Source organism: Chlamydotis macqueenii, chromosome Z (genome assembly GCF_036417535.1).
Source record: "Chlamydotis macqueenii isolate bChlMac1 chromosome Z, bChlMac1.mat, whole genome shotgun sequence".
Taxonomy (NCBI): Eukaryota; Metazoa; Chordata; class Aves; order Otidiformes; family Otididae; genus Chlamydotis; species Chlamydotis macqueenii.
The window spans coordinates 78680364-78692902 of record NC_141593.1 but is presented as its reverse complement, the minus strand read 5'-3'; the positions used below and the strand labels follow the sequence as shown (position 1 = coordinate 78692902).

Sequence of the window (12539 nt, the reverse complement as noted above, 5' to 3'; positions counted from 1 at the left end):
TAGAGGACGGATTAGGAAAGTGACGTGTTTTCCCTCGTGCTGCAAAATGCGCAGGTGCATCACCCCAGCTTACCTTCTGCAAGCACATTTTCCTTGAGAAAACGACGATGTCAGTGGACTTCAAGGCACAGCAGTTAGTCCAGGAGCCATATTGAATTTGACGTGTTCCTCAAAATGGCAAATTACGACAGAGAGCCTTCAGTAACCATACTGGAGAGTGGCAATTTTAACACTTCATATGTATGCTTCTCATCCTTCTTTTTTACAAAGAAGCAAGGTCACGGAGAGTGATATCATATGAGGTGGGGTTTGTCTTCTCTCTCCATCTGTGATCTCATGATCAAAAGTCAAGATCTTATTGTTCATTTCATACGGTCAACTAAACTTACTACCTAAATATAAAAGGTAAGCCAGAAAACCAAACCTGACTCAGTACTGTTTCTATTACTCTACTCCACACAAATTTGGTGAGCTTTGTCCTGTTATTGATGTATCACTGAAGAAAATTGCTATTTTTCTTTGTGTGCAACTAATAGGGAACAGTGTTTTTCACTTCATTTGCTGGGAAAAAAAAAAAAAAAGCAAGTTTAGTGGCAGGATAAGTTAAGGATATTACGCACTTTATGCTGCTAAAGATGGTCTTAACATCTTAGCACTAAGAGATCATCAGGTTGAGTGTAGCTGGAAATAAATATTAAATAAGGATCTGCTGAGCAGGAAATGGACAGAAGGTGTAGCATCCTGAGAGACAGGGTTTATAAAGAAGGCAGGATGCAGTATTTAAGACAGAGGCAGATGAGGGAGTGTGTAATAGTGGTCAAGAATTCTCGAGGAGAAACCTGTCAGTGACTGAAGGTAGAGTCAGCAGAGTGGGCAAGACGAACGTAGACTAAATTAATTGGGACGGGTGAAGGTGAGGAGGGAGGGTGTGAGCAGTTCGCTGAAGAAACACAGTTCTTCACGTAAGAGGGCAGAAAGGTGATGATCCAAGGACGGCGATTGTGATTTACTTGGGCCACAACGTCTGCATCACCTCTGCCTCCCAGACAAGCTGTGGGCAACAGGAAGGAAATCCCATGTTGAACACTAAACAAACGCGTTACAATAACCCAGCAGCAGCAAATGTGAGAATCAGTGTTTGGACAATTCAGCGAGGGGTTGTTGGTGCTGTTGAATGGCTACAATATGGTGGGAAGCAGCAAAAAGCTGCCTTTGCCACAAGTGCAATATGCTGAGGGAAGGAAGGTTTTATAGGGGAACGACAACAGTTACTTTTCATCAGAAAACCCGCCCATCAGCAGCATCTGAGAAGAACGGAAAATGTAAAAGGACGTCAGGAGGAAACATGGGTCAACACACCATGTCCCTCTTTTGGCAGCCTGGTGCAGAGGGTTTGCACCCAAACCAAGATCTCACACTGCAACTGTTTTCTTATCACAAACCAGTTGGTAATTGTTAGGTATTAGGAAAAAAAAAAACATGTGCTACATACTTCATTGGAACATTTATTTTTGCTGCTGAAGGGAAGAAATGCCCACAGCTCGCTCGGCCTACTTCTCTGCCAGGCCTGTAAACCCCTGCTGCCTATAACCATAGTGCCTGAATTTCTTACTAGGAAAAAAATACTAACAGTAACATAATGCTTATTTTCTGTCTAGCTCTCTTCCCTTTGTGAGCAAAAACAGCAACTAGAGTTTTACATTTTTGTTGCTCTTTACTTAATTGCATTCTTCTCCTCCAGTTTTAAAGGCTGGGTTGTTCTTCGGGGCAGTGAGGGAGGCAAGCGGTCACTTAGGGGATTGAAAGCATTATCAGTTTGTTGTTTAAAATGTTTTTAAAATAAGAAATCTCTATTTTCTAAGGGCAGGTGCTTGTTTCAGTTAATCTCTTCTGGAAATTCGATCAATATTATTTCACCTGGTGCAGCCAAAAAGGTGATATTTACAGGAATACTCGTCTGATACTCCAGAGAGTGACTAATTGCTCGGTTTTGGCCACAAAAATGTTTGTAAATCTGAACTGTATCAAGTATCAGAGAGTAGAAAAGACAATGTAATTGTAATTTTGTTTAAAATACTTCCTTCTCCGAATGAAGATAATTCTGTCAGCAAAAGTGTTCGCCTCTTCACAGCTGAAATAAGGTGGTGTGAGTCAGTCTGTCCGAGAGACTCTCAGTTTCCCGTCAGGCATCATCCTCAGAGACAAGCTGCTGCTTTCAGCCGCTTTGGAAAATTACGAAATACATGACCTGAATTTTTCAAATGTGTGCTTAATAAATGTTTAAATCTTGTAAATGTTTGCAAAGTGCATGCAGTAATTTTTAAATCCTTACACTTACGGTCCGGTCTGCATTTCTCATCTCTAGTGGGTGTTGTGGATTGCACTTCAAGAACTGTAGATCCGCGCTTGCTTTTGGGAAATTTAGTGGAAATCTTACAATTGCTTATGCCCCAAGCCAAGAGGCCTTGCTGCATTAAGAGAAGCAGCAATCTTACAAGGTCACCTCTGGGTCAAAAATTGAAGCTCTCAGGATGCCAAAATGCCACAAAAAAAAGAATCATGGCGTGGTATCTGTAAGGGGCAGCAAAGCTAAATGCATTCTGGCTCTGCATTTTAATCATAAAATTAAAAAAAAAAACAACATAATCTCAGTATTGCTCAACATTTCTAAAAGATAAACAGCCCAAAACATAAAAGCTTAATTAAATTAATGGAAAGAAAAGGAATCATAAACTTAACTTTGGTATTTCATATTTGTACCCCATAACATTTTAATTTATTTGATTCGTAATTTAATATATACCAAAATCAACAGTAGTGGTATTTTTATGTGTTGCAGTGACTCAGGCAGAGACAGTAAATATATATATTGCAGCCTAACAGCTTAATTTTATTCTAAACATATAGAAAACCTGGAAATCTTCAAAGCTATGTCTAAGAATGGAGAAGAGGGAAGGTAGCTCCAAGCCCTAATAAAGCCTTTCAGCCTCTAGCAGCTGACATTTACCTCTACTGCTCTGGACACAGCGGGGAAAAAAAAAATACTTTGTGTTACTTCCATCTGTTTTGAGCTTCCTCTTTCACGTGTTTTGGGGTGAGTAATCACAAGCAAAGCAGGAGGAGGGCTGCGTGGGAAGCAAGGCCAGGCAGCAGAAACTCCCTGTCCAGGGAGTGAACTTTCCTCTCCAGCGCTCCCCGTTCTAAATGGCATCGCAGGGTATTGGAAGCGTCGCTCGATCCCTCAAATCGGCTTTTTTTTTTTTTTCCCCCCCAAACAAAATTTTCAACAAATTGTGCGCTGACGCTGCATCCCCACGACAGACAGCCCCGTGGAGAGCCTCGAAAAATAAATAAATAGATAAATAGATAAAAGAAGAAAGGGGTGTGGGGGAGGAGGAAACCGTACAGCTTTATTTTTCCCCACTCCGGCTGATTTTTCACACTCATTTCACGTCTTTTTCGGCCGCGTCCCTGCCTCCGCACCCGGACTCCTCTCCTCGGCCTCATGCTGCCGCTCTTCCCAAAGACGTCTGCCCACTCTTCCTCGCCCCCTCGCACCCACCCTGCCTCGCCGTTTCCCGACTTCCGTCCTTTTTTCCCCTTTGGCCCCGGGGCTGCTCCGGCGGGACCGGCCCCCATCCCGCATCCCAGCCGCCCTGACACCTTTGCCGGTGGGTTTTACGAAGTTTCGGGCAACTCTTAAAAAGCAGAAAGTCTTCTTTTCTTTATCTTTTGGCCCATTCTGATTTTTCATTATTTTTCCACGCGCAGGAGGGCCACGGGCAAAGGGTAAGGGTCCGTTTGTCCCCCGCGTGCCTTTTTTATTCCACTATTATTTTTCCTGCTATTTCCCCAAATTTCTCCCTTTGGCAGGTGCGGAAGCCCCGAGGAAGCTGGAAGAGGACGGAAGTGGTGCGAGGTGGGGGCGGCCTTAACCCCGCCGCTGCCTCCGGCTGCGCGCAGCTCCGCGGGTGCGGAGCGGGGCTGTGCCGCTCCGCGCCGCCAGGGGGCAGCAGCGCTCCGCAACACCCCCCCCCCACCCCCACCCTATTCCCGAATCCCCCCCCCGCCCCTCCCACCTTCCCCCCACCCCACCTTTTTCGGGGTTATCGCAGCCGTTAACGGCCGCTCCGCGCACCCAACGGAGGGGGGGGTCTCACCCAGTGGTCCCAACCCCTGAGGCGAAATTGAGGGGGGGTCCCGGTGGGGCCTGACCCTCCCTCCCCTTCTGTCCGTCCGTCCGTGCTGGGGAGAGCAGTCCGCTCCGCAGGTTGGTTTCTTTGTCCTTTCTTTTAATAGTAATGGTGCTGGTTATTAGTGATAATAACAGTAATTATAATAATTACAATGAAATATGCTATTATTGTTGTTATTACGTATTTATCACACGTATCCCTCCGAGGGGCGAGAGGCGCGTACAGGGGTCAGGCACCGTCCCGCTCAGAGCCGCTTGAAACCGGGCAGAAACACCTAAATCGCCATGAAAAACCGATGTTAACACGGCCAGAGGACAGAAAAGTGCTTTTTTTGTTTGTTTGTTTGTTTTTCCTGAAGGCCGGTGGTTTCACTCTCCTGAAGTTTTCTGTGGGCGGCGGGGAGGAGGGGTCCCACCGCTCTGCGCGGGTGTCTGCTCTGGGTCGCGCTGCCAAACCCACCCAAAGCAAAGAGACTTTTCCCCCCAACTCTGGAAGCTGTGCACCTGCTTCCCGTATTTTCCCACTTTCTGAGTTAAAAAAATATAATAATAATAAAAGGTGTTTTGTTTTGGGGTTTTTTTTTTTCTGGAGATAAAAGTGACGTGCCGAGCGGGGAGCTGCCACAGGGGTCACGAAATCTCGGCAGTGCGGTGCGGGTCGTGAACAGAGGAGGGGGCTGCGGAACTGATCCCGACCCTCGGGAGGGTCCGCGGTCACGGCACCCCAGGGGTTAACCGCTCCTTAAGGTGATGGGGGTGGTTATTTCCCCCCTCGAACCCCCTATGGCGTTCAGCTAGTCTAGTTTTTCATTTGAGGAAGTGAAAGAAGAAGCAACAAAAAAACCAACCAAACAAACAAAAAACCCAACAAGCAAACAAATCAAGCCAACAAACAAACAACAACAACAAAAAAACACCAAAGAATCCCCCAAAAACACCAACACACACCTCTTTCCTGGGGGTAAAAAAAAAAAAAGCGCAGGAACATAGCTGACTCCTGAAAATCTCTGCTGTCATTTGGGGAAAATGATCCCCTGAAATCTGTCTGGAAAGCATCGCTGCCTTCCAAAAAAAAAAAAAAATTTTTTTAAAGAGGGATGGAGGCAATTCTTCTAACTCTTAATTTTCCTCCAGGGAGACAGAGCCGCTGGACGCAGATCGGTACCCGCCGGCACAGCCGGGGCGCGTTCTCGTTTCATTACTTAAGCACATTTCTGTAACAACACTCCACTCTGACTTAAAAAAAAAAAAAAAAAAAAAAACAAAGTAATAAAATATTTACTTCCAAAGAACGCAGCGAATTTTCTATCCCCGTTTTTGAGAGTGCACTCAGTTTTTTTCCCAGGGAAAAGTCTCCCCTCGCATGATGGAAGTTTGGCTTGCGCACCAGCTGCGGGGCTGGGATCTGCCCTAACTTGTCCAAATAACAAAAAAAAAAAAAAAAAAAAGAAAAAAGAAAGAAAAGAAAGAAAGAACACCCCACCCCCCCGCCCCGTTTTATACTTTGGAAGTCCCTGAAGCAGTTTAGTCCAGTGAAGAGGAATGTGTCCTGTTTAAATCCGAATTCTCCTCACGGGGTGCCACCCAGCACCCCCGTCCCGGTGCAGACGGACAGACGGCTTCCGGAGTGGCCTGGTTTTTTGCTCAGAGAAACAAGTGTGCCACTCACAAGGAGAGTTTCGGGGAGACAAAATGACAGAGGAAATAGAATTAAAGCCTTTCTCTTCGCCGGAATATTTAGGCAGGATTTAAAATGTTTTATCCTCATTTGAATGTTGTCAACTTCTTGGCAAGACTTTTTCTTCTGATAATTATGCTCCATGAAGCTGCATTACTGCAACAATCTAATAAATTTGAGAATAAACGATTTTAACTTAAGCAGATCCCCCTCCGCCCCACTTAAATTCCTTTGAAAAAGCCGAATACCTTGTATTTACCTGCCATATATATATGTGTAAGTTTACCACGAGATGAGTTTGGGAGCTACAAACAGCCATGTACCCTTGTAACTTGACCACCTGGGCCAAGTTCTGCCCCTTTAAAATCAATTGCACTCATTGCGATGGGTTTAGAACCGATTTGGTGATGGTTCCATGCTTAAAAATCCACTATTTTTTTTTTTCCCCGCTGGAATTCTTAGAGCTCGACAGCAACCGATGCCTAAAGTTGCTGGAGCTGCCCTGCCCAGAAAGAGCTGGGCTGATTTTTGAAGTCAAAAACAATTTTCGAGTGCCCCTATTAAAAAAAAAAAAAAAAGCACTGTGGGGTTGTCAGTGTATCTAGGAAGTGTTCTGAAAAAGAGTAAACTTGGGTATGAGTGCGTTTGGAAAGATGCACACAGCAGAGAACGGATGGTCCATACGAGAAAGTGAGCACATGTATCATCAACAGTGGTTATAGCAAGCCAAAAAAAAAAAAAAAAAAAGGCAATTTCAGGAACTAGGAACTTCCTTTTTCGTTTTTACGTGCTTCAGGTAGTGGCACATTCCAGCAGGAAAATGCAGGCAGTTGCTGTAATGTCAGCAAATCTGATTTGAAAGCAAGTCAGTTCTAACGTGTTTTAATTTCTGTTCTAAAAATAAGTAAATTAAAAGGAAAACGTTTCCGTGCTCGCTAGAATGAACGACGTTATTGGAATAATTTTATTTTAACAATTTAAAAAATAGTACTTTTAGGATTAGTCTGACTTAACTGTTTGTGATTATTATATTAATAATTTCAAATAACATCAAAATCGGTATGAAACTGAAGCATGAATTCCTGAACATAATGTAGAATGCTTACAATACTTTTTCTTTTGTTCATCCTAAAGCATCAATGATTTATTTTTACTTTAGTGCTGTTTTAAAATATAACGTAATTCTTACTATTTTTTTTATTATTATTTCGATATCGATCTCACATTACATTGTTTCGCCTATTAGGATATAGTGTATATAAGGTGTAAAAAGCCCCAAACCCCTTGGCAAATACCGGGTTTTGCTGTTTTTTTTTTTTTTTTCACTCTGTATAAACACGAAACTTGCATAACCCTGCAGACACCGCAGCCTTGCTGATGTGCTGTGCTCCGCCCCAGTCAGCTTTTAGCCAAAAAAAAAAAAAAAAAAAAAGGTGTATTTTGCTGTCATTTGCGCGGCGGAGGGGAGAAGGCTTGGAGTGGTGGCGTGCAAATGGCTGGCAAATCGTGGTGGATGCAGCAATTACAAACATCGGGGGCGGGTGGTCCGCGAGCGCGTTGTGGCTGCGTCACCCCCGACGGGTGTCGATACAGTCGTGGGTTTTTTTTTTTTTAATGAATATTTCGGGGGGGAAATGGCCAAATAAATCCTCAGCCCAGGAACGGGAGGAGCAATCGCTGTGTCTGGAAGTGTCGGGGGAGGGGGTTCAGGGCAACCCCGTCCCACGCTGATATGGGTGGAGGGGGAGGTGAGGGGGTGGGAAACGCCGGGCCGAAGGGGAGGGGGAGGACACGAAGGAGCCCGGCGCGGGGCAGCACCCGTGGCCGCCCCGCTCCCTCCTCCCCCCAGTTCCGCCTCCCCCCCCACCCCGGATTTCTTGAAGTGGGTGGGAAATGTGTACGCGAAGAGAAGCTCCCGGACGAGGGGGCGGCATCACCTGGAGGGGACACGCGTGGGGCACCCTCACCCCGAGGTGGGAGGGGGACAGACCGGGCAACTGCCATGCCCTCCCCCCACCCCTCCCCCGGGGAGAAATCAAAATAAATTGAGGGGAGCGTTGCGATGCTCGGTCGGGGGAAGGGGCTCCGCGTGTCTGCCCTGGGGCTGAGCAGGGGCTGGGGTTGTCCAAAAAGCGCTGCTCCCTGGTACCCAGTAAGGGGCAGGGAATCCCTATATCCCTATTTTTCCACACTCCCCCCCGCCCCCCGCCCCTCCGAGCGAGCACACTGCTGAGCTAACACCAGGCCCTTCAGCAGAGGCAGCTTTGCTAAGAACACCTGGAGCTTATCATGCTTTTTTTCTTTTTTTTGAGGGGGTGGATAATTTAATTAATACTCTGATTTTACAGCCAAGTTTCGTCTGCTCGCCTGGGTCTCCAAAACCTGCGCCGGTGCCACGCGCGCTTTTACAACTGCATACAGCAGCCAGAATATATTGTTATTAATTTTATATCAATATTTGATGATGGTGCGCCCGCAGCCTTTCCTCGCACGTTGTTGGGTTTGATTTTTTTTTTTTTTTTGACAAAATGAAATAGAAGTCCTGCAGGTGCAGAAGAAACGTCCCCCGAAAGAGCCAGGTTGTCCATTTCTCCGACCGTTGAGATGCGGGACAAAATTCCTAGAAAGAAAGCTGGGAAAATCAGTTACCGCAGCACACTGTCTTGGCGGAAGCTCGGCTAATGAACTACCGAAATAACAAAAAAAAAAAAAAAAGAAAAAAGGGGAGGGGGGGAAAGAAGCGGCGGTTAATCCAATCAAACGTATCCTCCAACTTCTGGGAAGCGCATCCCCCTCCTGACAACCCAGCTCCCCGCCATTCCTGCTGGAAAAAAAACCTGCCCTTCGGTAACGTCAAACCTTTCATTTCCGTTCTTCTTCTTAAAAAGAGGAAGGGAGAATCAGGGAAAGGCAAAAGCTTCCTGTGGTCAGGTAGCAAGCGCTTGCGAGGAAGAGAAAAAAAAAAAAAAAAAAAAAAAAGTCTTTCCATGCAGTACCGGTACAAATTAAGTACAGAACGGGGGCCGTTTTGCAGGGAGGAATGTGTGGAAAAGATCCCGTTCCCCGGGAAGTTGCAGCCGCCTTCGTGGTTCGTAAACCCAGTTTTTTATAAACCCACGGAGCGAGATCCGGTTTTAATCCTGGCAATTTCCACGGGAAGCCGGGGGGGGGGGGGAGAGGGTGGGACAGGGTACAACTCCCCCTCTTGTGCGTGGAAGATCCCCTCCCCGGCGAAGTGCTGCCCATCACCCGCGGGATGCTTTTTTAAAAATTATTATTATTTTTTATAGCTTTTGTTGTTGTTGTTGTTTTGGTGGTTCAGAGCCCAGGTTGTGGTGCTGAGGGGTAGGATTTGGGGACAGCGGCCCCGGCTCCCGTCGGAAGGAGCCGTGCGACAGCGGGGCCGGGGTCCCGTCCCCGTCCCTGCCTTCGGCGGCACCGGTAGGTGTCGCTGTCCCCCCGCTGCCACCGAAATTAAAAACAAAAAAAAAAAAAAAGAAGAAAAAAAAAAAAGCTGTGGGTTCGCTCCCGTCCGTGAGGCCGCACTGACGGAAAACAGCGACACAACCGTGCATTTGGAATCTCGCCTTTATTAACGGGTTGTTGCATGCCAGGGGGCAAGCCGATTATGGGGGGAAAAAAAAAAAAAATTGGGGGTCGTTGGAGCTGGAAGCCCAAACCCAGGGTGCTGGGAACCTCGGCTGCGTCCCGCGTACCCACCGAACCCCCTGACAGGGGGCTCGCCGTACGCCCCTCCCCGGAAATCTCAGCGCTGAACGATTTTTTTTTTTTAATTTGTGTGAAAGCACCACAGCTCTCGGCCCGGCTTCCCCCGCCGCTCCTCCGGGTCTTTACCTTCCTGCCTCTGCTCAGGGGAGACGTCGTTGATCAGAGACAAGGGCACGGCTTTGGGGTTTTCTTCATTATATCCAAGGAAGGTGTACCGCGCGGTGTATCCATACTGGAAGCTTCGTGTAAGGAATTTTTTTTTTTAATATGTAGGCAGAAAACTCTAAATTCATCTTTTTTTTTTTCTTATTGAAAAATGAAAAATTATTTTTCTTCTGCCAGATTCCAGTTTCTTCACCTAATAATATATGTTTGCCATTCTAGTTTCAGTTTTTAAATCTTGCAGAAAGAAAAAAAAAAAAAAGAAGAAAAAAAAAAACCACACGTTCCTCTATACCCGCATCTCCACTCCTCTGGAGTAACTTGTAAATAATGCCAAAACGTGTGTGTTCACGTGCAGATGGTATCGGCGCATTTCTGGTGATTTACGGTTGGATAAGAAAGCGAACTGGGAGGGCTGCGGAGACGAGGGAGGAAATCTAAGTGTAAAAAATGCTGAATACTGGGTTCGGAGGAATCTAAGTATTAAAAGCATTCGGGAAAAAAAAAAAAGATAAGAGTGGGGAAAAATAGTGGATCTATTTCATGCATTTATGCCTTTCCAACCCCGCGCCCCACCTCATCTCGGCGGCTGTAGCCCACCCCAAACCGAGCGATGTCAGCGCTTTGATGTGTTCAGTATTTATTTAACGACCATGGGCCGAAATCCGCAAATTTAGCCAACTTCGCTGCCGTGTTGGACACCCCGGCTGAGCCGCAGGCATGCGCAGCGGAATTCCCTGCGCCAGTATTTTTGGCTGTAAAAGGCTGATATTCGGTAACGCGTGCGCGGGAGGCGCGGGCGGTATTTATTGTCCCTACCCCACCGGTCGGGGTCAAGTTCAAGCTGCTCCCCCCACCTCCCCAGCCCTGCCCCTGCTCCGGTTGGGGTAGGGGCTGCGGACCCCCCCAACACCCCACGCCCCATCCCGTCGGAGTGAAGAAGGGAGGGAGGCGGCCGTCGGGGGCGGGGCGGGGGTGGGGGGCGCAGATGGAGCGCGGATGCGGACAGACAGACGGACGGACAGACCCGCCAACAGGCGTAGGCCCCCGCGGTCCCCTCCGCGTACGCTAATGAGGGTCTAGAGGGCTGCACGTGCGCGAATTAAAGGCTGGGGGCTGGGGGGACGATGGGTCGGCGTCCGCGGGCCCGCAGTGGGTAAAAACGTGCGAAAATGGTGCTTTCCTAATGAATCGTTGCTGTATGAGGTGAGGTAAGAGCTAACCTAACGGGTGACGGTGTCGGTTTCCGTTTGGAGCTTGTTTTCTTCTTCTTTTTTTTTTTTTTTTTTTTCCCCTTTTGCCTGTAGCCATCTGACCACTTTTTATTGGGTGACGTATGGGTGCAGGGCTTGCGAAACGGGAGAGAGAGGTAGAGCTGGAAATAACGGCAAGGAAGGGCAAAGAAATAAAGTGTACACATGGAGAAACAGGCACTCGGTACCACAGACCGAGCATGGCATTCTGGTCTTTATTAAAAAAAAAAAAAATCCACAAAAACCCCAAAACAAAGCAAACAAACAACAACAACAACAACAAAAAAAACATGCATGACAGTCTTTGGGGAGGGATAACTTCTACCCTGTGCGTTCATGCAGGTGAGCCATTCGTAGTGTAATTAATCATCTATGCTTGCACTTTGACTTATTTAAAAAAGGAGGAAGATTTTTTTTAAGGAAAAAAAAAAGAATATGTGTGTATATATAGGTGGGTGTTGTTATTTTACAGAACAATGTTGCTCGTTCAAAAACATACCATGCCAGGACTAAAAAAAAAAAAGCACACAACAAACGAATAATCTTCTAATATTAATCAGATTTAAGCTACTCTTCTTCATTGTGAGAATTTCCCCACTCAGGTAAACCGGAATGTGCTAACACCTTTTGTGATATCATTCAAGGCCTGTGGGTTTTCGGATAAAGCAAATGTAACGCTATTGGCAGTGTTTTAAAATCAATAATTTTAAAATGCTTTTTCTGTAAATAAATAGGTAGTGGGTTAAAGCTGCACGGGTCAAAATGAAACGTAACACATGAAATAACGTAGCACTTAGGGCAGAACATACAAAATGTCTTCCTCGGAGGAAGCTCTCCGTACCGGGGTCTGCATATTTTAAGAGAATATTTTGAAATAAAAGCTTCCTGAAATCACGGCAGACGTTAAGTGCGCGTGCAGGCCGTAATAGAGCGACGAAAAAAAAAATTTGAAAATCTTTTGAAACGGTCCCCAAAACACGCATTATCTATACCGCCTTATACCTGAAAACGTTGGGGGGGGGCTGATTTCTTTCTTGTTTGTTTTTTTTTTTTCCTAATATGAAGTTAATTAGGCGATCAAACTCCCAGTTTCGAGCTATCTGTGCGGCAGCTGAGCAGGGCCGTGAGATGCTCCGCTCCTCCTGAGACCCAATAAGCACCTCGTACACCTCGTGAAATTAGCGTTCGGCGTGTTTTGTGTACGAGCAGGAGCATGGAGGAGACGCGAATGTGAAAACATAGACATAGCAGAGCCTCGCCAAAATAAAACCGGGGGAACAGGAAAAAAAGGAAAGGGGGAGGGTAATTAAAAAAAAAAAGAGAGAGAGAGAGAAAAGAGAGAGAGACAAGAGGGATCAAAGGAAAAGCGATAGCCTGTAACTTTCAGTAAATTGAAAAAAAAAAATGCAAATATACCTTTACATATGCATCAGTATTAAAAATATTAGACGCCGCAGCCGGAGGAGGAGAATGGCGATGGAGACCGGATCCCGCCCCGCAGCCCAGCCCGCGCCGCTGTTTT

The 12539-nt window shown here is 46.4% G+C and overlaps 1 long non-coding RNA gene across 1 annotated transcript in view; it reads left to right on the top strand.

Annotated features, from left to right (window-relative positions):
• The first annotated feature begins 4149 nt into the window (after positions 1 to 4149).
• LOC147596445 (uncharacterized) overlaps positions 4150 to 12539 on the top strand; it is a 130142-nt gene continuing 121752 nt past the window's right edge. The window contains exon 1 of the long non-coding RNA XR_015261461.1: positions 4150 to 4270. This is a non-coding gene — a long non-coding RNA (uncharacterized LOC147596445). The remainder of the gene's footprint in view (positions 4271 to 12539) is intronic.